Below are 27070 nucleotides of genomic sequence, written 5' to 3'. Positions count from 1 at the left end.
CCAGACTGTAGCGCCAGAACCGCTCGGCCACCAGCGGCCGGCTACAAATTTAAGGTTTCGATTTGACTCACCTTCGTATAATACTGCGCCTATGGGTTTGCGTACGTGACGTGTTTCAAATATCTGATCGCATTCATGACGGCATTTCGGAATACGACCATCGACCTAGTGTAACAAGGAACTCGACTCATCCCAGCGGGTGACACGTTCAGTCTGTGACCGCGCGCCTACTGCAGACGTAACTGACAATGTGATCGCCTCAGAAGAGGACCACGTGAATTCCTCTGCTGCGGAGCTCCATATTCGACAACGGCGTTCTATGGAACACTTGTGCCCGCACCAGCGCTCTACTTGTACAGTTTGTGTCGGTCTCAGCGTCCCACATTTCAGCCCTGGAGAACCGGCAACATCAGAGCGGGTTTCAGCCACGTGGCTCGAAGGCTCTGAGCACTATGAGACTTAACATCTGTGGTCATCAGTCTCGTAGAACTTAGAACTACTTAAACCTAACTAACCTAAGGACAACACACAACACCCAGTCATCACGAGGCAGAGAAAATCCCTGACCCCGCCTGGAATCGAACCCGGGAACCCGGGCGCGGTAAGCGAGAACGCTACCGCACGACCACGAGCTGCGGACAATTCAGCCACGTACTGAGGAAGACTACCTGTAAGAATTCCCGTCTGCACCTAAATAGCGATCTGGACTGAAGTTGTAAGGGCTACTCCGTATTCAGTTACCCAAATAAAACTGTACTAGTATATAATATTCCGAGAGTACTTGTACTTCCCGACTTTAACTGTCACTCTCAAATGCAACAAAAACAACTGTTTACGAGAAAGATGGGTGATCTCTCGAAAGTAGTTGTTTCTAAATAAAACGATATAATGCTGCTTTTGTGACATATTTATATTACACTGAAGCGCCTAAGAAACTGGTATAGGCATGCGTATTCAAATACAGATATACGTAAAGAGGCACAATATCGCGCTGCGCTCGGCATCGCCAATATAAGACAAGTGTCTGGCGCAGTTGATAGACCCGTTACTGCTGATACTATGGTAGATTATCAGAAATTAAGTGAGTCTGAAGTGGAGTTCTAGTCGGCGCACGCGCGATGGGACACAGCATCTCCGAGGGATCGATGAAGTGGGAATTTTCCCGTACAACTATTTCATGAGTGTACCGTGAATATCAGGTATCAAATCTCCGACGTCTGCGGCCGGAAAATGATCCTGGAAGAACCGGACCAACGACGACTGAGGAGAATCGTTCAACGTGATAGAAGTGCAACACTTCCGAAAATTGCTGCAGATTTGAATGCCGGGCCATCAAGAAGTGTCATCGTGAGAACTATTCAACGAAACGTCATCGATATGGGCTTTCCGAGGCGAAGGACCACTCGTCTACGCTTGATGTAACTGCACGACACAAAGTTTTACTCCGCGTTTGGGCCCGTCAACACCGACATTGGACTATTGATGTCTGGGAAGATGTTGCCTTGTCGGACGAGTCACATTTCAAATTTTATCGAGCGGATGGACGTGTACGGGTATGGAGACAACCTCATTAATCCATGGACCATGCATGTCAGCAGGGGACTGTTTAAGCTGGTGGAGGCTATGTAATCGTGTGGGGCGTGTGCAGTTGGAGCGATATGGGACACGTGATACGTCTAGATACGACTCAGACACGTGACACTTACGTAAGCATCCTGTCTAATCACCTGCATCCATTCGTGTTGGTGGTAAGTTTCTATGGGGCCAAACTGCTGAGGTCATCCGCTTACACACTACTTAATGTAACTTAAACTAACTTGCGCTAACTACAACACACACAGCCATGCCCGAGGGAGGACTCGAAGCTCCGACGAGGGGAGCTACGCGAACCGTGGCAAGACGCCCCAAACTGCGCGGTCCATTCATGTCTACTGTACATTCCGACGGACTTGGGTAATCCCAGTATGACAATGCGACACCCCACACGCCAAGAATAGCTACACAGTGGCTCCAGGAACACTCTTCTGAGTTTAAACACTTCCGCTGGGCACCAAACTCCCCAGACATGAGCGTTATTGAAGATATCTGGGATGCCTTGCAAAGTGCGGTTAAGAAGAGATCTCCACCTCCTCGTACTCTTACGGATTTATGGACAGCCCAGCAGGATTCATAGTGTAATTTCCGTCCAGTACTACTTCAGACATTATCCACGCCACGTCGTGTTGTGGCACTTCAGCGTGCGCATGGGGACCTACACGATATAGGGCAGGTGTACCAGTTTCTTTAGCAATCGGCCGCGTAACGTACTTCCAAATTCACAGTCATGATGAATAAAATTCTACTTATCGCATTAAGTTCACTGACAGCGTGTTAAAAAGACTCGAGTATTCCCAGGTCACTTCTGATTCTGCCGATGTCCGTACGTATCTCTCGGTAGTCCAGGCATTTTATTCTTCACTGGCCTCCCTGTTCCATCTTTGCTTAACCTTCTTCATTTGAATTACTAATAATCCTTTCCTCAGTATCATCTTCCAGCGCTGTCCTTCGCATTATTGCAGACTCGCTCCTGCCGTGTGTGATCCTTGACAGCGGCAGGTGAGAGGTCCCTTGCTGGGTGGCCCAGGCTCATTAAGGGCTGGCGGGAGACGCTTGTCTGCCGGCTCTTTGAAGTCGCTGCGCAGGACATCGCCGTCGGCTAATAACGCCGCTTTATAAGCCCTGCCGTCACCAGTTTCGCAAACTTGCTCACAGTACGTCACCATTCTCCGACACTGCACACAGCTGCGCTTATCTCGAGAATAGTCCTTTCCATGCGTTAATTTCTGTAGGAATGGCGAATCGACGTGCCGTGATGCGACGTTTCCTAAAAACCACTTCAACAACATACTGTTTCATGACGCAGATTTTTACTGTAACATGAATATCCGTATCAGAAGCAGTGATCCGATTTCGATGAGATTTCTTCTACAGATATGTAATGATAGCTGAAAATTTAATTTTCATTCTTCTAGTCCCGATGCGTGGTATAAGTCTTGTAACGACATTATAATTTTAGCAGTAAAGATCAAAGAGTAAATCAGCTAACTTCATATACAATATAAAACAAAATTGTTGAAGCTTTCGTTGCCACTTGTTGGAAAATTGGCTACTGGTTTCTGTCTCGGACTGTTCTTTGAGCTCGGCTACAGTCCACCACCAGCTTTGACAATGTCAGCCACTAATGCTGGTGAAATGTCAGAAAAATCATCAAACAAACGTCGGCCGAAGAACCCGAGGCAGAAGCCAATAGGCAATTTATATAAGAAACAACTTTGCAACCATATAGGATCGTTGGTGCAAATGTCAAATGGGCTGTCAGAAATTCGTTACCATATAAATGTAAACAAAACACGTTGGACAGCATCCAGTGATCTCAAAAATGACCAACAAGCTGTCACAAATTCGTTAAAGTACAAACATATATCGTAAAATCTTAGACAGCAATCTAATAAGTGACAGCACTCATCAGTTTGAAGTGAAAGTCAAGAATAACTAGACGTATGTATTAATGCACACACGCACCATATAGTGATAGCATGTAAATAAAAATAATTTAAGCAGGTAATGATAAAATTATATCTATTATTCGCAGATATCCGGGGAAATCATACTCAAAAGGGCAAGGTTTGCTGGGCATGTAGTTAGGATGAGTATGGACAGAATGACGAAGAGAATGTGGGAAACAACAGGCAGACTAAGGGAAAAGACAAGAACTAAGTGGGTTGTTGAACTTGGGAAGGACTGGTTGGAAATGGGGATCAAGGTCGAAGGAAAGGAATATTGGAGAAACAAATATACACCGACAAATATGCCGGAGATCAATGACAGCGAAGAATACAGGAAAAGATTAGAATGTCACCAGTGGAGCCGCCAGGAGAAACGGAAACTAGAGATTTCGGAAGAAGAGCGGGAGAAAAGAAGAGGAGAATGAAGAGGTTCTGGGAGAAGAAGAGGAAAATTCAGTCCACGAAGGGGCTACCCGTGGTCCTACAGAGGCCGTAACGCAAGAAGAAGATAGCTTGACAGTGGCAATTATAGCCCAAATAGGCCTATCGCAGTAGAGAAATTCAATTGAAGCAGCGGACTTGGATTCATATTTATAGTGTCATTAAAAGCTGAAGATTTATTAGTGATTACAGTCATCAGTAACTGAAATGTGTTCGAAAGGAAGAGCCTCTTGTTGCCAGACGAGTAGAACAGCTCGTTGTGCCTCGTGGATGGTGGGCTGCTTTCAAACCTTTTACTAGCCGGCAACACGCGCGCTATAAAAGCATTTGGCGACAGGCATACGATCTGTACGACGTATGGGACACAAAATCACTAAGATCGTACGGGTTCCTCGATTTGCAGAAAATATCACGGTCAGAGTGAATTAATGTAGGAACAAGAAATCGAACAGCAGCTGCAGATCAGTATCGCTAATTACAGCAGCGGATTGACGGGTCACAGAGCAACTCGATACTGGACGACAGCATCCGTTGAGTCACCATACCATCCAGAACCACGTATTCACTGTGGGGTACAGAACCAACGTTCCAGGTGTTTGCCTCCAAACACAGCCAATCACAAGAGACGGAGAGAGAATGGGCACGGAAGCAACTCACTGGAGACTCAAAGCTTATACAAACGTTACCAGCTCTGATGACAGGCGGTATACTTTGCACAGCAATGGCACAGTACGAATACGTCGAAAGAGACATGTGGCAGTGCATATCCGTGTCCCCAGGTAGGTGGTAGAGGCCTCACCATACGCAGAATGTCAATATGGCGAAGGTGGTTCAAATAGCTCGAAGCACTATGGCACTTAGCATCTTAGGTCATCAGTCCCCTGAAGTACCTAAAGCTAACTAATCTAAGGACATCACACACATCCATGCCCGAGGCAGTATTCGAACCTGCGACCGTAGCACCAGCGTGGTGCCGGACTGAAGCACCCAGAACCGCTCGGCCACAGCGGCCGGCATGGCGTAGAACTGTGCCAATAGCACGTCTGCCATCGTCTGTCACAGGCTAAAGATGCAGAAACCTGTTGTGCTACTACGTGCATCCGTTCGTTCATCTTGACTACCTCCATCGTTCTGTACCCCCAAGAATGCAATGCATTACTTCATCGCTCCTGATCTGTATCACCACGGTGTGAGGAACGTCCTTCTTGGTCACAGTCGTCCTGTACCAATATTATAGATTTTCTTTCCTATTCCATTAATTTACTGAGCGATGAGAAAAGTGACTGTTTACGTGCATATACATGCCCTCTAATCTCTCTTAGTTTATTTTCATGATCAGTACACGAGGTGTACGATGGCTGCACCATAATAGTCGCACTTTCTTCTTCCAACATGGATTCTATAAATTTACCCAATAGTGTTTTGCGAGAACTATTCACACTTATGATCTCCGGTCATTTCTGTTGCACTTTCGCCTGCGGTACACCGATCTGTTACAGTCTTAACAGCATGTCTGTCAACTCCTTCGAAGTCTGTTCTCATATCTGTTTTATAAGGCTTCAAAACAGCGGAACAATATTCTAGAAGTGATCGCACTAGCGTCTTATATGTCATTACTTTACATATACATAGCATCATCCCACAGCCCTCGCAATAAACCTAAATTCCTCGCTAATACCGATTTTGTGTGATCGTCCCGCCTCATATCGCTTCTTAGTGTTACCGCTAAAGACGATATCCAATCAAAAGTATCTGATATCGGCTGTGTCCACCTTTCGCCTTTATGATGTCTTGGACTCTGCTGGAGACACTTTCAGTGAGGTGTCTGACTGTATGTTGAGGAATGGGAGCCAATTCTTCCTCAGGAGCAAAAAATAGAGAAGATAGTGATGTTTGACGCCGGGATATGGAGCGGCCGACGTTCCACCTCATCCCAGAGCTGTGGTCGGAAATCTAGGCAGGCCAGTCGGTTTCAGATATCATATTGCCCACAAACCACTGTCCCACAGACGGTGTTTGGTGAAAGGGTGCACTGTGATGCTGATACGAATAATCATTGTCTCCCAAGAGTTCCTCTACTGCACAAAATACACAATGCTGTGAAATGTGTCAGTTTCCTTTCATATCCAGTGTTTCCGTAAAGGCAATAAGAAAACCCACACCCTTACCACCAAAAACTCCTCCGTATTTCATTGTCGGCCCTCCACATGGCAGTTAACACTCTGCAAGCATTCGCCGAACCCAAACTGTCCCATCGGACTGCGACAGGGTATAGCACTGACTACAAAAATACGTGGCTTATGACAAGTTGCTCGAATCTGTTAACTCTTAGAGAGTCATTGTGCTAACTGGACTGCTGGAAGCACTTTGGAACTCCACGAGCCGGCCGGTGTGGCTGAGCGGTTCTAGGCCCTTCAGTCCGGAACAGCGCTGCTGCTGTGGTCGCAGGTTAGAATCCTGCCTCGAGCATGGATATGTGTGATGTCCTTAGGTTAGTTAGGTTTAAGTAGTTGTAATTCTAGGGGACTGATGACCTCAGATGTTAAGTCCTATAGTGCTTAGAGCCATTTGAAGCATTTTTTGAACTCCACAAGTGACATCACCTGCTGATACTTTACAACCACACTCCTCAGTACTCGACGGTCATTGACAGTCATTACACCATTTCTACCTAGTCTTGGTTAACCTGTGGCTGTTTCTTCGCGTTTTCATTTCACAACCACCTCATTAACAGTTGACTTGGGTACCTTTGGAAGGCTTGATATGACCCTGATGGATTTTCTACTGCCGGCCGCGGTGGTCTCGCGGTTCTAGGCGCGCAGTCCGGAACCGTGCGACTGCTACGGTCGCAGGTTCGAATCCTGCCTCGGGCATGGATGTGTGTGATGTCCTTAGGTTACTTAGGTTTAAGTAGTTCTAAGTTCTAGGGGACTGATAACCACAGCAGTTGAGTCCCATAGTGCTCAGAGCCATTTTGATTTGCTACTCAAGAGACATAGAGTGAGTAATCCATCTCTGAGCTCTCCTAACTGATCCAGTCTGCTGTTAGTGCTTTTCTACAAGCAATACAAAACGCCCCGCCCCCTTTTATAAGGGAGTGTCCGACTAGTGGTCTATTCCACATTACATAGGCATGCCCGAATACTTTGGATCACATAGTAAAGTATCATCAAAAAAATTATTTCATTCGTGCTTAACGGTGGGTAACACGGTTATGATAACATGCGGTTTGCCATTTCACGACGTCACACACACTATTCGTCAAAGTGAAAGTAGTATATCAATAACTTGATCTAAAGTGGAACAGATGCTCAGAGGCATACCAAGAGACAGTAGAAAAGCAAATTTTGTGTGATACAGCGTTAGACCCGCACGTAATGCACTACTACCGAACAAGACGTCTGCCGTAGACCTGGCGCTACTGGGACGGTGTTATTAAAGAAGTGACTGAGATCTGAGTTACTGAGAGGCTAACCACCCACGACCATGGTCACAACCTCAACAAGGACCGACAACCAGCACTTAGATTAACTGAAAGGGTAAATGACTGTATGTAGTAACGACATTCAATAGATTTCTGTTGCAGGCAGAGCTGTAACGGATACGCTGCCCATTGATGAGCATCCTGGTGCGAATTTCAGACTGAACCTCGGGCATGTCCCAGTGTACTGTGTGTGGATCCTTGCTCTTCATATTGTATGCGACTTGACGGACATTAATAGTAACCCCAGACTTTTTGCTGATGATGCTTGTACATAGATAGAAATACTACCTGAAGAAAGCTGCACAAATGTCCAGGCAGTTGTTCTTAAGGTTTTAAAGTGACAAGGAGATTGGTAATTTGCTTTAAATGTTCAAAAAATAATGTAAAGTTGTGGCCTTCAGAATGCGATAAGACACAGTATGGTATGAGTACAGCATCAGTGAGTCGCGACAGGAACCAGTCAACTCATACACATGTTTGGACGTAGCAATTCGTGCGGATACGAAACGGAATTATCAGATAGGCTCAGTCGTAGGTACAGACAGTAGTAAACATTGGCAGGAATCGAGAAAAGGCAATCAGTCTGCAGCGGTGAACACTTGCCCGCGGAAGGTGAAGGTCCCGAGTTCGAGTCTCGGTCCGGCATACAGTTTTAATCTGACAGGAAGTTTCATATCAGCGCACACTCCACTGCAGAGTGAAAATTTCATTCCGGAGTCTACAGCGGAGGTTGCTTAGAAAACGCTCGTGCGACCAAACCAAGAATACTGCTCAAGTGTGTGGGAGTCATACCAAATAGGACTAACAGACGATATTGAGAGTAAAGAGACACGGGCAACACGAATAGAGGCAGGCTTGTTTGCCTCAAGGAAAAGTGACAAGGAAATACTGAAAAACGTGAACTAGCATATGATTGCACGTAACACACCAATTATCGAAGGAAAGCGTGCTTAAAATTTTTTATGAATTAACTTTAAATGAGGAATCTAGGCTTGATAAGACGAGATTAGACTAAATACACTGAGGTGACAAAAGTTGTGAGACAGAGGGAAACACCTGTTCAAAATGGTTCAAATGGCTCTGAGCACTATGGGACTCAACTGCTGAGGTCATTAGTCCCCTAGAACTTAGAACTAGTTAAACCTAACTAACCTAAGGACATCACAAACATCCATGCCCGAGGCAGGATTCGAACCCGCGACCGTAGCGGTTTTGCGGTTCCAGACTGCAGCGCCTTTAACCGCACGGCCACTTCGGCCGGCGGAAACACCTGTATAAAAGGCGGTAGTAACGCGTATACAACGTACAATAGGGTACGGCGTTGGAGGAGCTGCCATTTGTTCTCAGCTGATTCATGTGAAAAGGATTGTTTCGTGATTATGGCCGCACGACGGGAAATAAAAGACTTTAAACGCGGGATGATACTTTAAGAGACAAGCATGTGACAATCCATTTCGGAAATCCTTAGGGTAATCAATATTTCGAGATCCACAGTGTCAAGAGTGTGCCGAGAATACAAAACTTCAGGCATTGTCTCTCAGCACGAACAACGCAGTGATCGACGGTTTTCGTGTAAAGTTGTCTCTGCCTACAGACAAGCAGCACTGTGTGAAACAACCGCAGGAATCAATGTGGAACATACGACGAAAGTATGTGTTAGGACATTGTGACGAAATGTGGCGGAACGGGCTATGGCAGCAGACGATCGACCGGAGTGGCTTTGCTAACAGCACGACATCGCTTGCAGCGCCTCACCTGGGCTCGTGATCTTGTCGGTTGGACCATAGACGACTGGAAAACCACGGCCTGGTCAAATGAGACCCGATCTAAGTTGGTAATGGCTGACGATAGGATACGGGTGTGGCGCAGATTCCACGTAGTTGTCAACAAGGCAATGCACAACTTGGTGGTGGCTCCATACTGGTATGGTCTGTGTTAACACGGAATGGACTGGTCCTCTGGTCCAACTGAACCGATCATTGACTGGAAATGGCTATGTTCGACTACATGGAGACCATTTGCAGCCGGATTTCGTGTACCCACACAACGATGTCCTGTCACTGGGCCACAGTTATTCGAAGTGGATTTGAAGAACATTCTGGACAATTGGAGAATAGGATCTGGCTACCCAGATAGCCCGACATGAATCCCATCGAACATTTATGGGACATAATCGAAAATTTAGTTCTTGCACAATATTCTGCACCGCCAACACGTTCGCAGTTATGGACGACTGTAGAGGCAGCAAGGCTCGATATTTCTGCAGAGGTCTACATCAGGTCGAGTTGCTGCGTTACTCCGGGCTAAAGGAGGTCAAACAGTATATCAGGAAGATCCCATGACTTCTGTCACTTCACTCTATGGCACGCACAGAGGATTTTAAGCAGTCCTTTTCCGTGTTTCATTCGCTAACACAACGGAAAGAAACTCTAATACGTGCTGCAACGGGAACACCCTCTGCCACGCACTTCGCAATGGTTTTCAAAATGTGGGTGTAGATGTAGAGCAGTTGTGGAAATGGAAGAAGTATGCACTTCACCGCCTCACGGCGGCCCATGGTAACTCAGGTTATGTGCGCATCTTGCGATGCGAACGTGGTCGTCTGCCAAATTGTTGTGTCCACTAAATACTGAGATCCAGACGTAGCCTACTTCCGTTAACTAACTTCACAACTCACTGGCTATAAATAAGTGCTGCGTAATTTTAGCCCGTAGATTAGCCCTGCTTACTCTCATGGTATGTGAAAATAGAAACATTAGCGCTGAGACATCAAGCTCACGAATGAAATCTCATTACTACGTGCTAAATACGCTCTCCAAGGCGATAGTAAAACTGTAACTGCGTGGAATCAATAAACAATTGCGATCTCTGTAAAATAAGAGCTATATCGGGAAGGAATCGTGCATGACGCTGCAGGATCAGGAACTGCTTTACCGCATGTTATAACACAAAACCAATTAAGCATAGCGTATAACAATGCCTAATACTTCATTACCGTACTGCTTGGTTGCACCAGAGTAGCACAGACTGGAGAGTGGAAGAAACTGCCGCAGGTCTACTGTTCCGACAGTTAACGGTGGAAGAGGACTGAAGAGAAAAATGCGAAGAGAACGTATGATCTCGCGACAGATATGCTTGTCTTATTTCTTGAGTGTTTGTTTTTCGATCGTTGAATCCTTGCTGTCGCTACGTACACACAAGGAAAACTCATCACGAAGAATTATCTGTATGGGACGGAAATCGGTAGATGTTACGTACATGTACAGATATACAAATGTTTACAATTTCAGAAAATTTGGATGATTTATTCAAGACAAAGAGTTTCACAAATTCAGCAAGTCATGAATGCTTTGGTCCACCTCTGGCCTCTATCCATCAATTATTCAGCTTGGCATTGATTGATAGGGTGGATGAATGCTGTCCAGAGGGGATATCCGGCAAACGTCTGTCCAATTGGCGTGCTAGATGGTCAAAATTCCGAGCTGGTTGTAGCGGCCTGCCAATAAATCCGGCGACCTTCCTGACCAAGGTACAGGAGCAAACTCTCGCCGTTTGGGGGCGGCAAATTATCTTCTTGAAATTTAAGCCCCGGATAGCTTGTCATGAAGAGAAACAAAAAAGGGTGGAGCCGGCCGCGGTGGTCTCGCGGTTCTAGGCGCGCAGTCCGGAACCGTGCGACTGCTACGGTCGCAGGTTCGAATCCTGCCTCGGGCATGGATGTGTGTGATTTCCTTAGGTTAGTTAGGTTTAAGTAGTTCTAAGTTCTAGGGGACTGATGACCACAGCAGTTGAATCCCATAGTGCTCAGAGCCATTTGAAAAAAGGGCGGAGAATATGGTCGACGTACAGGTACGATGTAAGGGTGCTGCTGTCAAACAAAGGGGTCAGGCTATCAAATGAAATGGCACCGCATAATTTGACTTTCATACTGGTATCCTACTGCTGTCTGGGGATCTCCAGACATGTCTTTGCTGGTCATCGGGGCTCAATTTGAAGCGGGATTAATCGCTGAAGACAATTCTGCTCCAGTCAATGAGATTCCAGGCCAAATGTGCCCGACGCTCCTGCAAACCTGATTGTTGGTGTACAGAGGCCGATGATACTCGACGCAAGGGGCGTCTTAGCTGCCCTACTGTGAGCCACCTATTACTGGTCCTTGTGGTCCCTGAAGCACCAGTTGAACATCGGATCTATTGTGATTATCAATCCACAGCTCTGTGTGCTTCTCTGACGATTTCTCGGTCCTCTCGTTGTGTCGTCTCTCTAGGTCGACCGCTTCCTTTTTGACGCCGTGTTCTGCCATATTTCACCAATTCCTGACAGCAACATAAAATAGTGGCATCGCTCCTGTTCAAATGTCGAGCGATCCGCCGATTCTCCAGATTCTCTGAGCCCAACTACACGTCCTGTCTCAAATGAAGACATCTCCGTACTATACTTTTCACGCGCCTGCCTGCGAGGCATAGTTACGATCCGATTGAGGACACGGAATAAAATTCACAAATACTTTGCCTTGGTATCGACATATGCCATGTTTACCATCCTTGCTAGCTGTGCTGCAGCGTCACACGTTCATCCATCGGTAGCCAGAATTTACAGTTTTACATTTTCTGTCGATACCTCTATGAATATCAATTTGTGACTAATTTGCATAACCCCTTCGTGGTACGTGTATTTTTTTATCTTAGAGTGTATTTCAAATTGTGAATGAGTTTTTATAGTGGTGGGTTTAGACGTTGAATGTGAGTCCTGTTTCATTACTACGTCGTATAAGAAGTGGAACGAGGTTTGGTTTTTGTAGAATGTTTTGAAAAGTTTTGTGTGTGCTCTGTACAAACATAAACTTGTTATTATACTCAGAGATGAGACTACGCGTTTTTAGTGCAACTTGAATTCCATAACTGAAGCATAGCTAGCTAGCTGTTTGCAATGCGCGGCAATTGCCGATGTAAGCTATGATCCCAGACACTGGCCACCATAGATTTACTTTTCTTTCGTAGAGAGAATCTGTTACTGCTTAAAGTGACAGCTTTAGAAGATAAGTAACTAAATGAGCATTAGGGCAAAAACCAAACGGCATCCTTGAATAAAAGTCGGCCTACAGCCCCAGGTTCCTACACGTTCCAAATAGTTCCCATTGTAGGTCTGCAGGTTCTGAAAAATTGCATAAAGAGTTGACTACTTTTCAAGTGATTAAGAGAAATAATTCCTCTCTGATTTGAAATTTTTCTGCCGGCCTCGGTGGCCGAGCGGTTCTAGGCGCTTCAGGTCGGAACCGCGCGACTACTACGGTCGCAGGTTCGAATCCTGTCTCGGGCATGGATGTGTGTGATGTACTTAGGTTAGTTACGTTTAAGCAGTTCTAAGATCTAGGGGGCTGATGACGGCAGCCTTGAATAAAAGTAGGCCTAAAGCCCCAGGTTCCTACAAGTTCCAAATAGTTCCTATTGTAGGTCTGCAGGTTCTGTAAAATTGCATAAAGAGCTGACTACTTTTCAAGTGATTAAGAGAAGTAATTCCTCTCTGATTTGAAATTTTTCTGCCGGCCTCGGTGGCCGAGCGGTTCTAGGCGCTTCAGGTCGGAACCGCGCGACTGCTACGGTCGCAGGTTCGAATCCTGTCTCCGGTATGGATGTGTGTGATGTACTTAGGTTAGTTACGTTTAAGTAGTTCTAAGATCTAGGGGACTGATGACCTCAGATGTTTAATCCCATAGTGCTCAGAGCCATTTGAACAATTTCTTTTTTTTTTTAATTTTTCTATCAACACCTGAATGTTCGCTACAATGGTAACCACCATGTTCTCCACATGTTTATGGTCATTATAATCGAGTCTATTTTACCGTCCGGCTTTTACAAGGCTTTAGCACACTTCACAAATAATCTGACTCTTTGCCGGCCGGGGTGGCCGTGCGGTTCTAGGCGCTACAGTCTGGAACAGCGTGACCGGTACGGTCGCAGGTTCGAATCCTGCCTCGGGCATGGATGTGTGTGATGTCCTTAGGTTAGTTAGGTTTAAGTAGTTCTACGTTCTAGGGGACTGATGACCTCAGAAGTTAAGTCCCATAGTGCTCAGAGATATTTTTGAATCTGACTCTTTCTTCTTCTCATCTGACCGGGCCAAGATTTTCCAGTCGTCTACGGTCCAACCGATATGGTCATGAGTCCAGGAGAGGCGCTGCAGACTCCGATGTCGTGCTGTCAGCGAAGGCACTCGTTACGGTCGTTGGCTGCGAAAAGCCCGATGACGCCAGATTTTGCCGCCCTATCCTAACGGACGTCGTACGTTCCAGATTGATTTCTGCGATTACTTCAAGGGGGTGTTGATTATCTGTTATAACTGACAACTCTACGCGAGAGCCGTTGTTCCCGGTCGTTAATTGTAGACCGTTGGCCCCACCGTTGTCCGTGGTGAAACGTAACATCTGAAATTTAGTATTTTTGGTACACTCCTCACGCTCTGGATCTCAGAATATTGAATTGCGTGACGTTTCCCGTAACGGAATGTCCCATGCGTCTAGCTTCAGCTACCACTCCGCATTCAAAGTCTGTTAATTCTGATCGAGCGGCCATAATCACGTCAGAAACCTTTCCACATGAATCATTTGAGTACGAATGACAGCTCCGCCAATGCACTGCCTTCTTATGCCTTGTGTATGCGGTACTATCGCACATATCGCTGTGCCACGCCCTTTGTTACCTCAGTGTAATTCGGTATTCACTCAGTGTTAAATAAATAAAACAGCAGCGAAGTGCATTTAAGGTGGAAACCGACAAGCATTTAATAATTTTATGGAACGTCATCGTTTTTCTTTGTATTTTTATTGAAAATATAATATTAAGTTTTTTAACTTCGTCTGGTGTTTTGATTACAGTAGTATTTTGATTCCACTTACTTTTTCAGTTTATATAACTTGTTTACTGTTAATTGTTACAGAAATGTATACTGGATTTCGTAAGTTTAATCAGTGTTTGCCTGGCTAAAACTTAGATGTATGGGGCTGTTATTAGGACAGCAGAGCCAAACTTTGTAGTTAGGATCGTACACTACATCTTCATCTACATACATACTCCGCAATCCACCATACGGTGCGTGGCGGAGGCTACCTCGTACCACAACTAGCATCTTCTCTCCCTGTTCCACTCCCAAACAGAACGAGGGAAAAATGACTGTCTATATTCCTCTGTGCTTGCCCTAATCTCTCTTATCTTATCTTTGTGGTCTTTACGCGAAATATAAGTTGGCGGCAGTAAAATTGTACTGCAGTCAGCCTCAAATGCTGGTTCTCTAAATTTCCTCAGTAGCGATTCACGAAAAGAACGCCTCCTTTCCTCCAGAGACTCCCACCCGAGTTCCTGAAGCATTTCCGTAACACTCGCGTGACTGTGTCAAGCACTACACTACTAATGGAGTATTCAAAAATTACGGGATTCTTTTTCCTATTCAGCCGCATTAATCTACATTTATCTATATTTAGAGTTAGCTGCCATTCTTTACACCAGTCACATATACTGTCCAAGTCATCTTGTATCCTCCTACAGTCACTCAACGACGACACCTTCCCGTATACCACAGCATCATTAGCAAACACCCGCACATTGCTATCCACCCTATCAAAAAGATCATTTATGTAGATAGAAAACAACAGCGGACCTACCACACTTCCCTGAGGCACTCCAGATGATACCCTCACCTCCGATGAATACTCACCATCGAGGACAACGTACTGGGTTCTATTACTTAAGAAGTCTTCGAGCCACTCACATATTTGGGAACCAGTCCTATATGCTCGTATCTTAGTTAGGAGTCTGCAGTGGGGCACCGAGTCAAACGCTTTCCGGAAGTGAAGGAATATGGCACCTGTCTGATACCCTTCATCCATGGTTCGCAAGATATCATGTGAAAAAAGGGCGAGTTGCGTTTCGCAGGAGCGATGCCTTCTAAAGCCGTGCTGATGAATGGACAGCAACTTCTCTGTCTCAAGGAAATTAATTATATTCGAACTAAGAATGTATTCGAGAATCCTGCAACAAACCGACTGGCCCGGACGTCAGTCGGCCATACAAGTGTTTCGTACGCAATTTCTTTTGTGGAAAAACTACAGTTACCCAGTATCCCACCAATGAGTCATTGCTTGCCATTTGCTTTACGTACAACTGAAACTGTGGGATCGTTCCACTTAAAATTTCCATACACTGTTACTCGCAACTATTCTCATGATATAACAGACTGTGATTGATTAATCCTGTAGTCAAGGGAAATCACGTTTTATGTTTCGTGAATGAAAATTTTTGCATTTCTCTACGTTAAGAGCTAATTAATATTGGCACGAGGGTGATATTTTCAAGAGGCCTCGCTGGATATTATTGCAGGTTTTTATCGGATGTAATTCCCTTATCGGTAAGTACTTCGGTTTCGTAAACCCTGAAATTACAACTAATGCTATTCGCTAAGTCATTACTGTATATCATGAACAGCAATAGTCCTAATACAGGGCCGGCCGGTGTGGCCGAGCGGTTCTAGGCGCTTCAGCCTGGAACAGCGCGACCGCTATGGTCGCAAGTTCGAATCCTGCCTCGGGCATGGACGTGTGCGATGTCTTTAGGTTAGTTAGGTTTAAGTAGTTCTAAGTTCTAGGGGACTGGTGACCTCAGATGTTAAGTCCCATAGTGCTCAGAGACATTTGAACCATATTTAGTCCTAATACACTTCCCTGGAGCACACCGCGTATCACTTCAGTGTCTGTAGATGACTCTCTATTCGGGATACCGTACTGTGTCCTGCCTGTCATTATACTTCGAACGATTCACAAATCCAGTAAGATATCCGATATGAATGTATTTTCTTTAGGAGCGTTGATGTGATACTGAATGAACGCGCTTTCTAAAATATACATAGGAATGCTGAATAAATTTGGGTTCTTCTTCTCACGTCACTGAGGACTTTATAGGGGAATAACAGGTTGACGTAAAGGTCATTTGCAACTTGTAGAGAAATAAACCTGCAGCTGTAAGAGTTGAAGGACTTGCAAGTGAAGCAAACGTAACCCCGTTTTGGGCTCAGACGAAATTTAATAATACTTTACCAACAGCAGTTTTTTGATATTATTTTATTAGGCATCCAGTCTCGACGCTCCAATCATGTCATCTTCAGGCCTGTCGCATGAGCGACACCAAGTACCAATTTCATAAATATAAATATGCTCATGATGTTCGGATGTCTAGGGAACCAGATGCAAATATTGGTGCCTTGTCTTAGACATGCACGAGTGGTAGTTGGTGTCATTCACGCAACAGATCAGAAGATGACGTGATTGGAGCGTCGAAACTGCTTGCCTAATGAAACAATATCTAAATAACGGCTGTTGGTGCAGTATTTGAAAGTGAAGTAGTTGTTGAGAAGAGAGTGAGACAGGGTTTTACCCTTTCCCAGATTTTCTTTAATCTGTTCATTGGCTAGCGATGAAGGCAGAAAAAAATATGTTGAAAATGGGAATTAAAGTTCAGAGAGAAGAGAGTAAAACTTCAAGGTTTGCACATGACATTTTAATATTGTCACAGAAGGCAAATGATTTGGAAGAGTACTTTAAAGGAATGGATAGCGTCTTGGAAAGAGACTATAAGAAGAATATAAATAAAAGTAAGATAATGATAATGGTAGGTAGCCGAATTAAATCAGTTGATGTTGATAGATTAGGGTACGAAACACTAATAGTAGTTTTGCTATTTGGGCAGCAAATTAACTAATGATGACCGAAGTAGAGAGGATATAAAATGTAGACTAGGAACGAAAAGCATTTAGAAAAACAGGAATTTCTTAATACAGAATGTAAATTTTAATGTTAGGTTCTACTGACGATCTTTTTCTGAAGTATAGCCTTGTGCGGAAGTGTAATGTAGACATACGGTGCTACAGGAGAATAACACAGGAGAAATTACTAAATATCCTTGGTGAGAAAATAAATTTGTAGCACAACATGACTTAAAGAGGGGATCTGCTGATATGATACATCATGACACATCAAGAAACAGTCAGTTTGGTAGTAGGGGTAAGCATAGTGGTAAAATATGTAGAGGGAGACGAAGGCTTGATTGAATTAAGGAGGTCCAAACGGTTGTAGGATGTCTAGACGTAAAGAGACACAGGACAGCCTAGCATGGACAGCTGAATCCAATCAGTCTTCGGACCGAAAACAACAACAACAACAACAACAACAGCGTGTTAAATAGTAATAGCTGACAACTGTTCTTGTGCTCTTCGCGTGGTAGCAGTTGTTGCTCATCCAAGAGTACAGATGCTTTTTTTTTTCGCATTGGGAGAAAAAAAACATAGAGCATCAGAAAGTAGTACAAATATAAAATGATAAAATACTTTGAAGATGTCTGGTGAAAAAATACTTTAACATCATCTCTTAATAGGGAAATACATGACTGTTTCCATCAAGTCCATAATGGTTGCATACCTAAATGAAATCTTCTCGGTTTTCAAGCAGAGTTATTTCGAATAAAATTCCTGAAAAATATCTCTGCTAGCGACTTCAGAAGATAAAATAATTACAGTCAATCGTTTTACTACTTAAGACTAAGGTGGAAATAGCTGCTGAGAACTTGAGAATTTATTTGGAATTATTCGGCTTGAATTTTGATAATTTATTCGTAGCTGGTTGTTAAAGTCCATCAAATTATCGAACCGACTGCCGCTTCGCAAATATTTACAGCATGCTGCAGTACAAACATTATTTAACTGTATGGTAAATACCACGGGTATTTGAACCCATTAAATTTGTCTTTTAATTCTTTGCTGGGAGGAAAAGAAACAGGGGACGGGATTTTGAGCGAATTGGTTCATCGATACGTACCATATTTTACCGTTTTTAGTACGATATCATCACTAACATTTTGTATACTGCTGTATATTATACATTCTGGGGTGAATATTACGAATTGTTCTGTGGAAACAACTATATTAAACCAATAAGTCCGCCGTTACATGTTTTCTCTCTAATTTAGGTAATTTAAACTTTTATCCGGAATTAGTCCTCCACAGCGGACGTGAATTGTTTATTTGGTAGATATATTACTGATAAATTTAATAATTTAACACCCTAACAACGTGCATACTTCAACGTTCGCTGTGTATCTAGTTAAAACTGTAAGGCACTGTACGTACTAACTCAGGATATTTTTTAAGTATATCTCTATACCGCTAGTATGAGGTTCCCACGGCCCAGCAAGGACAAATCTCTGTAGACTTTCAGACAATTTCATAGTCTCGTATCTGCCGTGTTTTACGGCTGTAAGAATGAAATTTCTGTTAGGAATAGCAAAAGTCGTTCGCAAAATGTATCGTGTTCACATCGACAGTTACTTAAGTCCAGCAGACGATGGTGACTACCATTAAAACTAAGAATGAAGGCGTCCTATTTTGTTTATTTTCACTGAAGTCTCCTGACGGATTATAGCTTTGTGCCACGCATGAAGTCGCGTCCGTATTTTTTCCCGTAGCGGCTATCGAAGTACATACACCCAGGAGGGACTCTGTCGGATTCTTCTGCTGGAAAATTATTGCTCATGTACAGCACAGATCCAGTTCTGAGCCGTATGCAAACTCTAAGATGTAATCAATGTTCTTTAAGTTGTGCTTCAAAGATTAGATAAAATATATTTTTATACAAAGGCAAACCTGAGGTCCACCGATAAATTTTGGAGGTTTTTCAAGGATATTTTCTAAATACTGAGATGTGAAGTTCCCCTATATCAAAAACACAGAAAATATTATTCAGAAAATCTAAATTTTGTTAATAGAGTTCGGATTCATCCTGCGTAAGTGCTTTCACTCGATTTTCTGTGGTAAATATATGAATTTCAGTCAGAATGTATCTCTTTACTTATTATGCAGGCGAAGAGTGAAACGTGCATTATGGGAACAAAACCGTTTAGAAATAGTGTTACATATACGAAAATGGCAAGACTCCTGAGTACGACACGAAATTTTTTTACGGTATGGTGTTTACATATTCATCAAAACCATCATAATCTTCATTATAATCATCGTCATGAGCATCATCTTAGTTGCAATCACCATCATCAGGAACATAATAATCACTGTAATTATGAGCTTCACCACGATTATCAGAAATGCGTTCATCATTTCATATCATCACTGTGATCAACTTCAATGTTGCAACGATTGTCCTTAGTTTTCAAGTGGAAGGCATTCTCTACAGCTTTCGACTGTTGCGACATCATTATTGCAATAGATTAACTCCAATTTTTTAAAATCAGATTAGGAGTCGTTAAATACAGTTTACCATGGAGGAAATAGTTACGAAGATTCTTTGCGCAACAACTGACAAATACTTTATCCCGTAAGTAAACCATATGGCCTATCTGTTTCACGGCTTTTATACGCCATTCTAAATTCCAGGGGGTGGTATAGGTTCCTTTTGCGATACATCTACGTACGAAAGTCACTTGACCTGTAGTACAAAATGAAGTACTGACTCCACAGATTCACACAGCTCTAAAACAAACTTGTCCGCACGCTGTACTCAATAATAGTGACTGCAAGATTCCAAAATTCGTATTAAGTGACTGACATGCAAAGAACAATTCCTACTTGTAATGAATCATTAGATAAAATTTACGTTGGTTGAGAATTTCAATAGTATTAACAACGTGTCGGAAATGAGTCAACACCGTCACCTCACGAAAAGACCCAGTTTCTTGCGATTAAAGCAGTCCAAAATATCATGACAGCTTGCTGCAACCTTAGTAAGTTGTCCCGAAAGAACCCCTGATTTCATCGAGGGACAGATGAAACTATCATTCGCATTCAGAACTGTGAATGCTATTACCAGACGAAAGATTTTACGCCTTCTTAAGACGACTATTCGTGAGTTTCAGTGTTCTTGGAGAGGAAGAAAGAAGGGTCTATTGTACGCATGTCTCCACCGAGCATCGGTACGACAGAATTCCATTCCGAGCATTCATTGGGGGTCTTACAGCAACTCCAGCCCCTCACCTCGTGGCCTTGTTGCTTGTTACGCTCTACAGGCCCTGATCATGACTGACCTTCTGCAATCACGACGTGATCTCTTTGTGGACTGGCAGGTTTGCTACTTGTGTTCAACGTGAAGTACAGTACGCTATGACATAACAATGAATTTCTCCACTCCCTTCCCAAGATGTATTTTGTACCCGCGAAGAAAAATGGAAGAAAGATTGCACCTTAAACGCCCTTTGGTTGAAGTAATGCATTTGTGCAGTGCACACAGAATGTAAACTCACTAATGGATTATAACCACCATGTGACCATGATTAAATCTGAGATTGGGCTTTCCCTTTCATACGGTTGAATTGACACCGCCGTGTCCTCTTAAATCGTTCTGGACAAAAATTTCTGGGTATTTGACATGCGCGCCGCTCCGTTGAATGATGGACGATCGCGCAATTAATCTTTTCGTCTATGTCGGGCATTAAATTTATTTATGTTTAGAGGAAGCTGCAAGTCTTTGGATCAAGCTGCGACCATGCTCAAGTCCTTCTGCATACCGTAACAAGTTCCTAATGACGGCATCTCTCTGTGCGTAACTGCGTCTTCTTTATGAATCTCACAAGTCTACAGATTTTATCTGGGAAGTGATATAAAGGATGGGGCAAAGAAAAGTGGCCCGGAGAAGCGAGCTCCAGGGTACAGAGAAACATAGCAGATGAAATGAAATACTGTACTAACCTGACTCTAGCAGATGTTGAACGTGAGCATCATTCATCTCTTGGTACTTTATGGCCTCGTCACCAAACTGCTGAAGGCAGATCGAAGCTGGACTGCTGGAATTTCTGCCATCTCATCCGAAATGTTCTGTTACAATTCTTGAGGACCATGCGAGTTGTTGCGACATACCTTGTACTTGAGGGCTCCCAACACAAAGTAATTCTACATAGACAAATCCGTTGACCTGGATGACCAGCTAGGCCCATGATCATACTGACCTCTGCTAACAACGCCGTCAGGTGTGAAGATTGTGTAAATGTGCTCCAAGATTCGGCCGGCGGTTTGGTCAGTTGCTCCATATTGATATAAGTAACTACAGGTCTCTTTCTCCTCCGTTAATGCTGTCACAAATGGTATCCACTCGTCCTGGCCACTTCTATTTGCGCCACAATGTATATCCATAGAATATTACCAGCCTTATCAAATCCAGATATACCAACGCTACCAGCCTTTCATTAGTATGACGCCTCTCAATTATAAACGATTTGACTGCTAGGAAGTTTTCATCTTACTGGAACACCAGTTCAGTTATTCGGTAAGCAAGTATTTATTTTAACAGGACCGTATGGAAGCCTTTCTCGAAGTCAAGGAAGGATCATCTCTCTCTACATTCCACTCTTTCTTCAACACCCATGCTCATAAATTAACGATAATGCTGCTACATTGTGAAACAACTTTCTGGTGGCGGTTTGCGGGTTAAATCACCTCGGGTATGACCGTGCAGTGCATTTAATCTGCGATCGTCGCACCGTGGCGCTGGCAGTAGCCCAAATACGCAGAGGTGTTCAAAATGGTTCAAATGGCTCTGAGCACTATGGGACTCAACTGCTGAGGTCATTAGTCCCCTAGAACTTAGAACTAGTTAAACCTAACTAACCTAAGGACATCACAAACATCCATGCCCGAGGCAGGATTCGAACCTGCGACCGTAGCGGTCTTGCGGTTCCAGACTGCAGCGCCTTTAACCGCACGGCCACTTCGGCCGGCCGCAGAGGTGTGTTGGTGCATGTCAGAGTACGGTGCAGCGAGTAAGTGTGAAGACGTTTTCAGACGTACTAATGGTGACTGTGTGTTGAAAATGGCTCAAAGAGCACATATTGATAATGTTATGAGGGGTAGAATACTAGGGCGACTGGAGGCTGGTCAAACACAGCAGGTCGTAGCAAGGGCCCTCCGTGTGCCACAAAGTGTGATCTCAAGATTATGGCAACGACTCCAGCAGACAGGAAACGTGTCCAGGCGCTACAGTACGGGACCTCCACAGTGTACAACACCACTAGAAGACCTATATCTCACTATCAGTGCCTGCGGACGGCTACGCAGTACTGCAGGTAGCCTTGCACCCAGTGGAACAGTTGTCTCCAGGCACACAGTCTACAGACGACTGAACAGACATGGTTTATTCGCCCGGAGACCTGCAAGGTGCATTCCACTGACCCCTGTTCACAGGAGAGCCCGCAAAGCCTGATGTCAAGAACACAGTACATGGTCATTGGAACAGTGGTCCCAGGTTATGTTCACGGACGAGTCCAGGTATAGTCTGAATAGTGATTCTCGCCGGGGTTTCATCTGGCGTGAGCCAGGAACCAGATACCAACCCCTTAATGTCCTCGAGAGGGACCTGTATGGAGGTCGTGGTTAGATGGTATGGGATGGGATGGGATTATGATTGGTGCACGTACACCCCTGCATGTGTTTGACAGAGGAACTGTAACAGGTCAGATGTATCGGGACGTCATTTTGCCCCAGTACGTCTGCCTTTTCAGGGGTGTATTGTGTCTCACCTTCCTCCTGATGGATGATAACGCACGGGCTCAGCCAACTGCCATCGTGGAGGAGTACATTGAAACAGAAGATATCAGCCGAATGGAGTGGCCTGCCTGTTCTCCAAACCTAAACCCCATCGAGCACGTCTGGGGTGCTCTCGTTCGACGGATCGCTGCACGTCTTCAAACCACTAGGACACTTCAGGAGCTCCGTCAGGCACTGATGCAAGAATGGGAGGCTATACCCCAGCAGCTGCTCGACCACTTCATCCAGAGTATGCCAACCCGTTGTGCGGCCTGTGTACGTTTGCATGGTGATCACATCCCATATTGAAGTTGGAGTACATGCGCAGGTAACAGTGGCGTTTTGTAGCATACGTGTTTCGGGACAGTTTTCTCAACTTATACCAATACCGTGGACTTACAGATCTGTGTCGTGTGTGTGTTCCCCATTTGCCTATGCTATTAGCGCCAGTTTCGTGTAGTGTCACGTTGTTTGGCACCACATTCTGCAATTATCCTTAATTTATGAGCATGAGTGTAATTGGGATCTAATAACACTATCGTTTCTCAGTGCGTCTATTTATTTGGCTTAGAGCTACGTCACATGGTGTTAGGTGGATGGCGTGTGTTGATGGGCGAGAAGTGACACGAAATTATTCGAAATTTGAAAAGCTAATAATTACAGAGCTCTTGACGACACTGCGACGAGTGGGCAGCATGGGCAGAATTGTGCAGGTAACGGGAAAAAGCAACAAGTTACCGCAGAGTGATGAATACGAGGTGGTGCGTGTGGAGGGGTGTAACAGGCGTATCGAGCGGTTGGTGCGGTGTTTGGGACCACGAGTATCAACAGCCGCCTGACATTCTGCTCGCCAAGCAGCGTGTGTTGCCGAGAAATAAACGAGGTGTCTGGCAGAGTGACATGCATTCATTACTTCAAAAGAGTCGAATAACTGACATGAAAACCAACTCTGAACCCTCATGTAAACGACATCAAAAGTAACAAATTAATTTTATCCATCATATTAGATTTTGGTTTGAAAGCCTGCAAGTGTGTCAGTAATACAAAATAAGGCAAAAAATGCTTTATCTCCAAACGCATGTTAAAAGCAATTCTTTTTATGTTGTCATAAAACCCACGCAGAAAAAGTTATTCTTATGTGACGATGCAACCACAGATATGTACAGTGTTGTGGAACCTTTGTGCGAAATATTGTTGATCGTAACAAGAAAAAAAGCCGCTTCCTCCATCATCACAATCTCAGGATAACTTACCCAGGAAATGACTTCAGGCCTCAATAGTTTACTGTGAAAAACGCGTTTGAACACAGCAACGTCCCATAGTGGTAAAACTCTTCTTTTTTTACTGCGCCAATTTACAACTCAATATATGTTTCTCCGGAGCAGATAAACTTTTTCCCGACGAAAAGAAATTAAAATTTGAAATCACAAGTAATTCTAAAACTTCGTAATGTTCATCCACGCAACGGATCCCAATTTAAACTTATTGTTAAAGATGGAGGACAGCCATTACTACTACTACTACTACTACTCTCTTTCTCTCTCTCTCTCTCTCTCTCTCTCTCACACACACACACACACACAAAAGGAAATTTTAACGAGGGAGGAAAGTGTCAGGATAACTGAAATGTAGGTAAACTAAACGTTAGGTTCAAATGGTTCAAATGGCTCTGAGCACTATGGGACTTAACATCTGAGGCCATCAGTCCCCTAGAACTTAGAACTACTTAAACCTAACTAACCTAAGAACATCACACACACCCATGCCCGAGGCAGGATTCGAACCTGCGACCGTAGCAGTCGCGCGGTTCCGGACTGAAGCGCCTAGAACCGCTTGGCCACCGCGGCGTGCTAAACGTTAGGAATAGTTACTTCGCCGAACATTGAATTAGTGCCCTTGTAACACTACAACTGACAGTCGTATATATTATATAAATATGTTCTTTGTTTAACGTTACAATTAACTTCATTAGTGAATTGTAAGGGTAGTATACAATGCATTATGAGTTCCCTGTGTTTGCACTGTACATTGCTTGTTTGATAAAATAATTTTGACGAAAGTAAGTCGGTTTGTTCCATAAAATCACTTTGTTAGGAATATGTAGGCCCTGTGCTTCAGAGCTTCAGAGCTGTTAGAACTCCCAAGATATTCTGAAGGCTGCTATATCTACTTGTAAATATTTATACCGAGTAGGTCGGCTTGCTATATAGGGTGATTCTTGCTAACGTCTAAAGAACCCCGAAGCGACGTAGATGACACTGAGACAATTATTTTAATATAAGACACAGGCGGCCGAAAATGTCGGGAATACCCTGAAGTGGATGACAAACGTTGAAATGTGACGTCACCGGGTGACGTGTCACGCCGTACGCGCAGCGGCTGAGCTTGTCGATCCTAGCATCGCTGGCAGGGGCAGTGCTACACGTCGCTCCGCTAGGCTACTCTTTTATCGAACACTTTTCGAAATGTTATCTGTTGTAAACGTAGAAGTTACATTATTGTCCTTGCTGTAACCAACCAAAAGCTGTTCTTATTTTGTGCCTCATTCCTTTTGTCCCTTTTTATTTTGTTTAGAGCTTTTATTCAGTAAAGAAAACGTACGGGATTTACTGGTAGCAAAGCGATTCGTAAGCTTATAACGCAATACGTTAGTTTTTTGTTGAACTGTACTGTACTTCGCAATAAACCAGCGGGTACCGTGAGACCGGTAAATGAAATTACAAATATATTTTCAATATAAACACATAATCGTCTAACCCAATGAAAAAAAAAATACTTCCTGCCACACAGAAGATTGGAACCCTGAACAGATCGAGCTATAGACGTGCACGTAGGCCAGGAGCCACACCGACAACAATACAGGTTGTTTATAAATAAATATCGGGGTTTTAAGGCTTTATAATATTTATTACATTAAACTTACAGTTATAAATGATATGGCAAATGAAAGAGCAACTCAAACAGTTTTACCAAGAACCTTATAATTGTTCAATGTGAGCACCATTTATCACACGGCAAACATCAAGTCTGCTGCTTCAATCCGGTTTCTTAATTCAGGGAGGTTTGCTGGTAGCGGTGGCACGTACACACGACCCACGACGAAGCCCCAAAGAAAAAAAAAATCGCATGGCGTTTGTTCGGGTAAACGTGGAGGCCATGCAAAGCAAGCCCTGTCATTGGGCCCCTTGCGGCCTATCCAGTGCATGGGTACAGTGAAGTTCAACCAATCTAGCGGATTTCGGCGGAAACATTGCGCGCTGCGGATGCGCACTGGTGCCAAACAACTGTTTGAGCTGCTCTTTCACTTTACATATCATTTATATACTGTAAGTTTAATATAATAAATATTATAAAGCATTAAACTCATTTATAAACACCCTGAACTTGCCTTGGGTTGGGATGATCAGTTGCGGCAATGTACGTCATCTGCTGACGTCACTTGTCCATTTTTTATACAGTTTTCGGGCATTTGCCTACATTTGTGGTCCCCAGGTGTCTTACATTAAATTACTCGTCTCAGGGTCATCTGAATCGCTTCGGAGGTTTTTAAGCGATCGTAAGAATCGCCCTACACGAAGAGTATCCCAAGGATGGTGTTTAACTCCGGAACCACGCGGATGCTACGGTCGCAGGTTCGAATCCTGCCTCGGGCATGGATGTATGTGATGTCCTTAGGTTTAAGTCAGGGCTTAACAACTGGCCGGTTTTCAGCGCGAGTACTCGCGTTTGCTCAGGCACGTGCTCGCGAGCAGCTGCAAGGTCGCGGAGTACGGAGGGAGGGGAGGGAGGGGAAATGCGCGCGCACGTTTGAATAGGGCCGCAACGTGCCTATTGAATTCGCGCCGACTGTGTAACGTTTAAAGTACTACGATCAGCTCTTAACAGTCACTTCGCTGGTTAAGAATCATGTGAAGTCGCCGTTGTGTAACCCCAACCATGCTTTCGCAGTTCAACCCCCATTGGGAGGAATTTTATCTGTTTACTGAAAAAGATGGTGTTGCAAAATGTTTAGTATGTCACAAAACGAGGAATTCTT

The 27070-nt window shown here is 44.1% G+C and overlaps 1 long non-coding RNA gene across 1 annotated transcript in view; it reads right to left on the bottom strand.

The window, feature by feature from the left end:
• LOC126252891 (uncharacterized) overlaps nucleotides 1-27070 on the bottom strand; it is a 525565-nt gene that overhangs the window by 11559 nt on the left and 486936 nt on the right. The gene's annotated exons all lie outside the window — the stretch shown is intronic.

This window comes from Schistocerca nitens, chromosome 4 (assembly GCF_023898315.1).
Source record: "Schistocerca nitens isolate TAMUIC-IGC-003100 chromosome 4, iqSchNite1.1, whole genome shotgun sequence".
Taxonomy (NCBI): domain Eukaryota; kingdom Metazoa; phylum Arthropoda; class Insecta; order Orthoptera; family Acrididae; genus Schistocerca; species Schistocerca nitens.
This window is presented reverse-complemented; position numbering and strand designations above follow the sequence as displayed.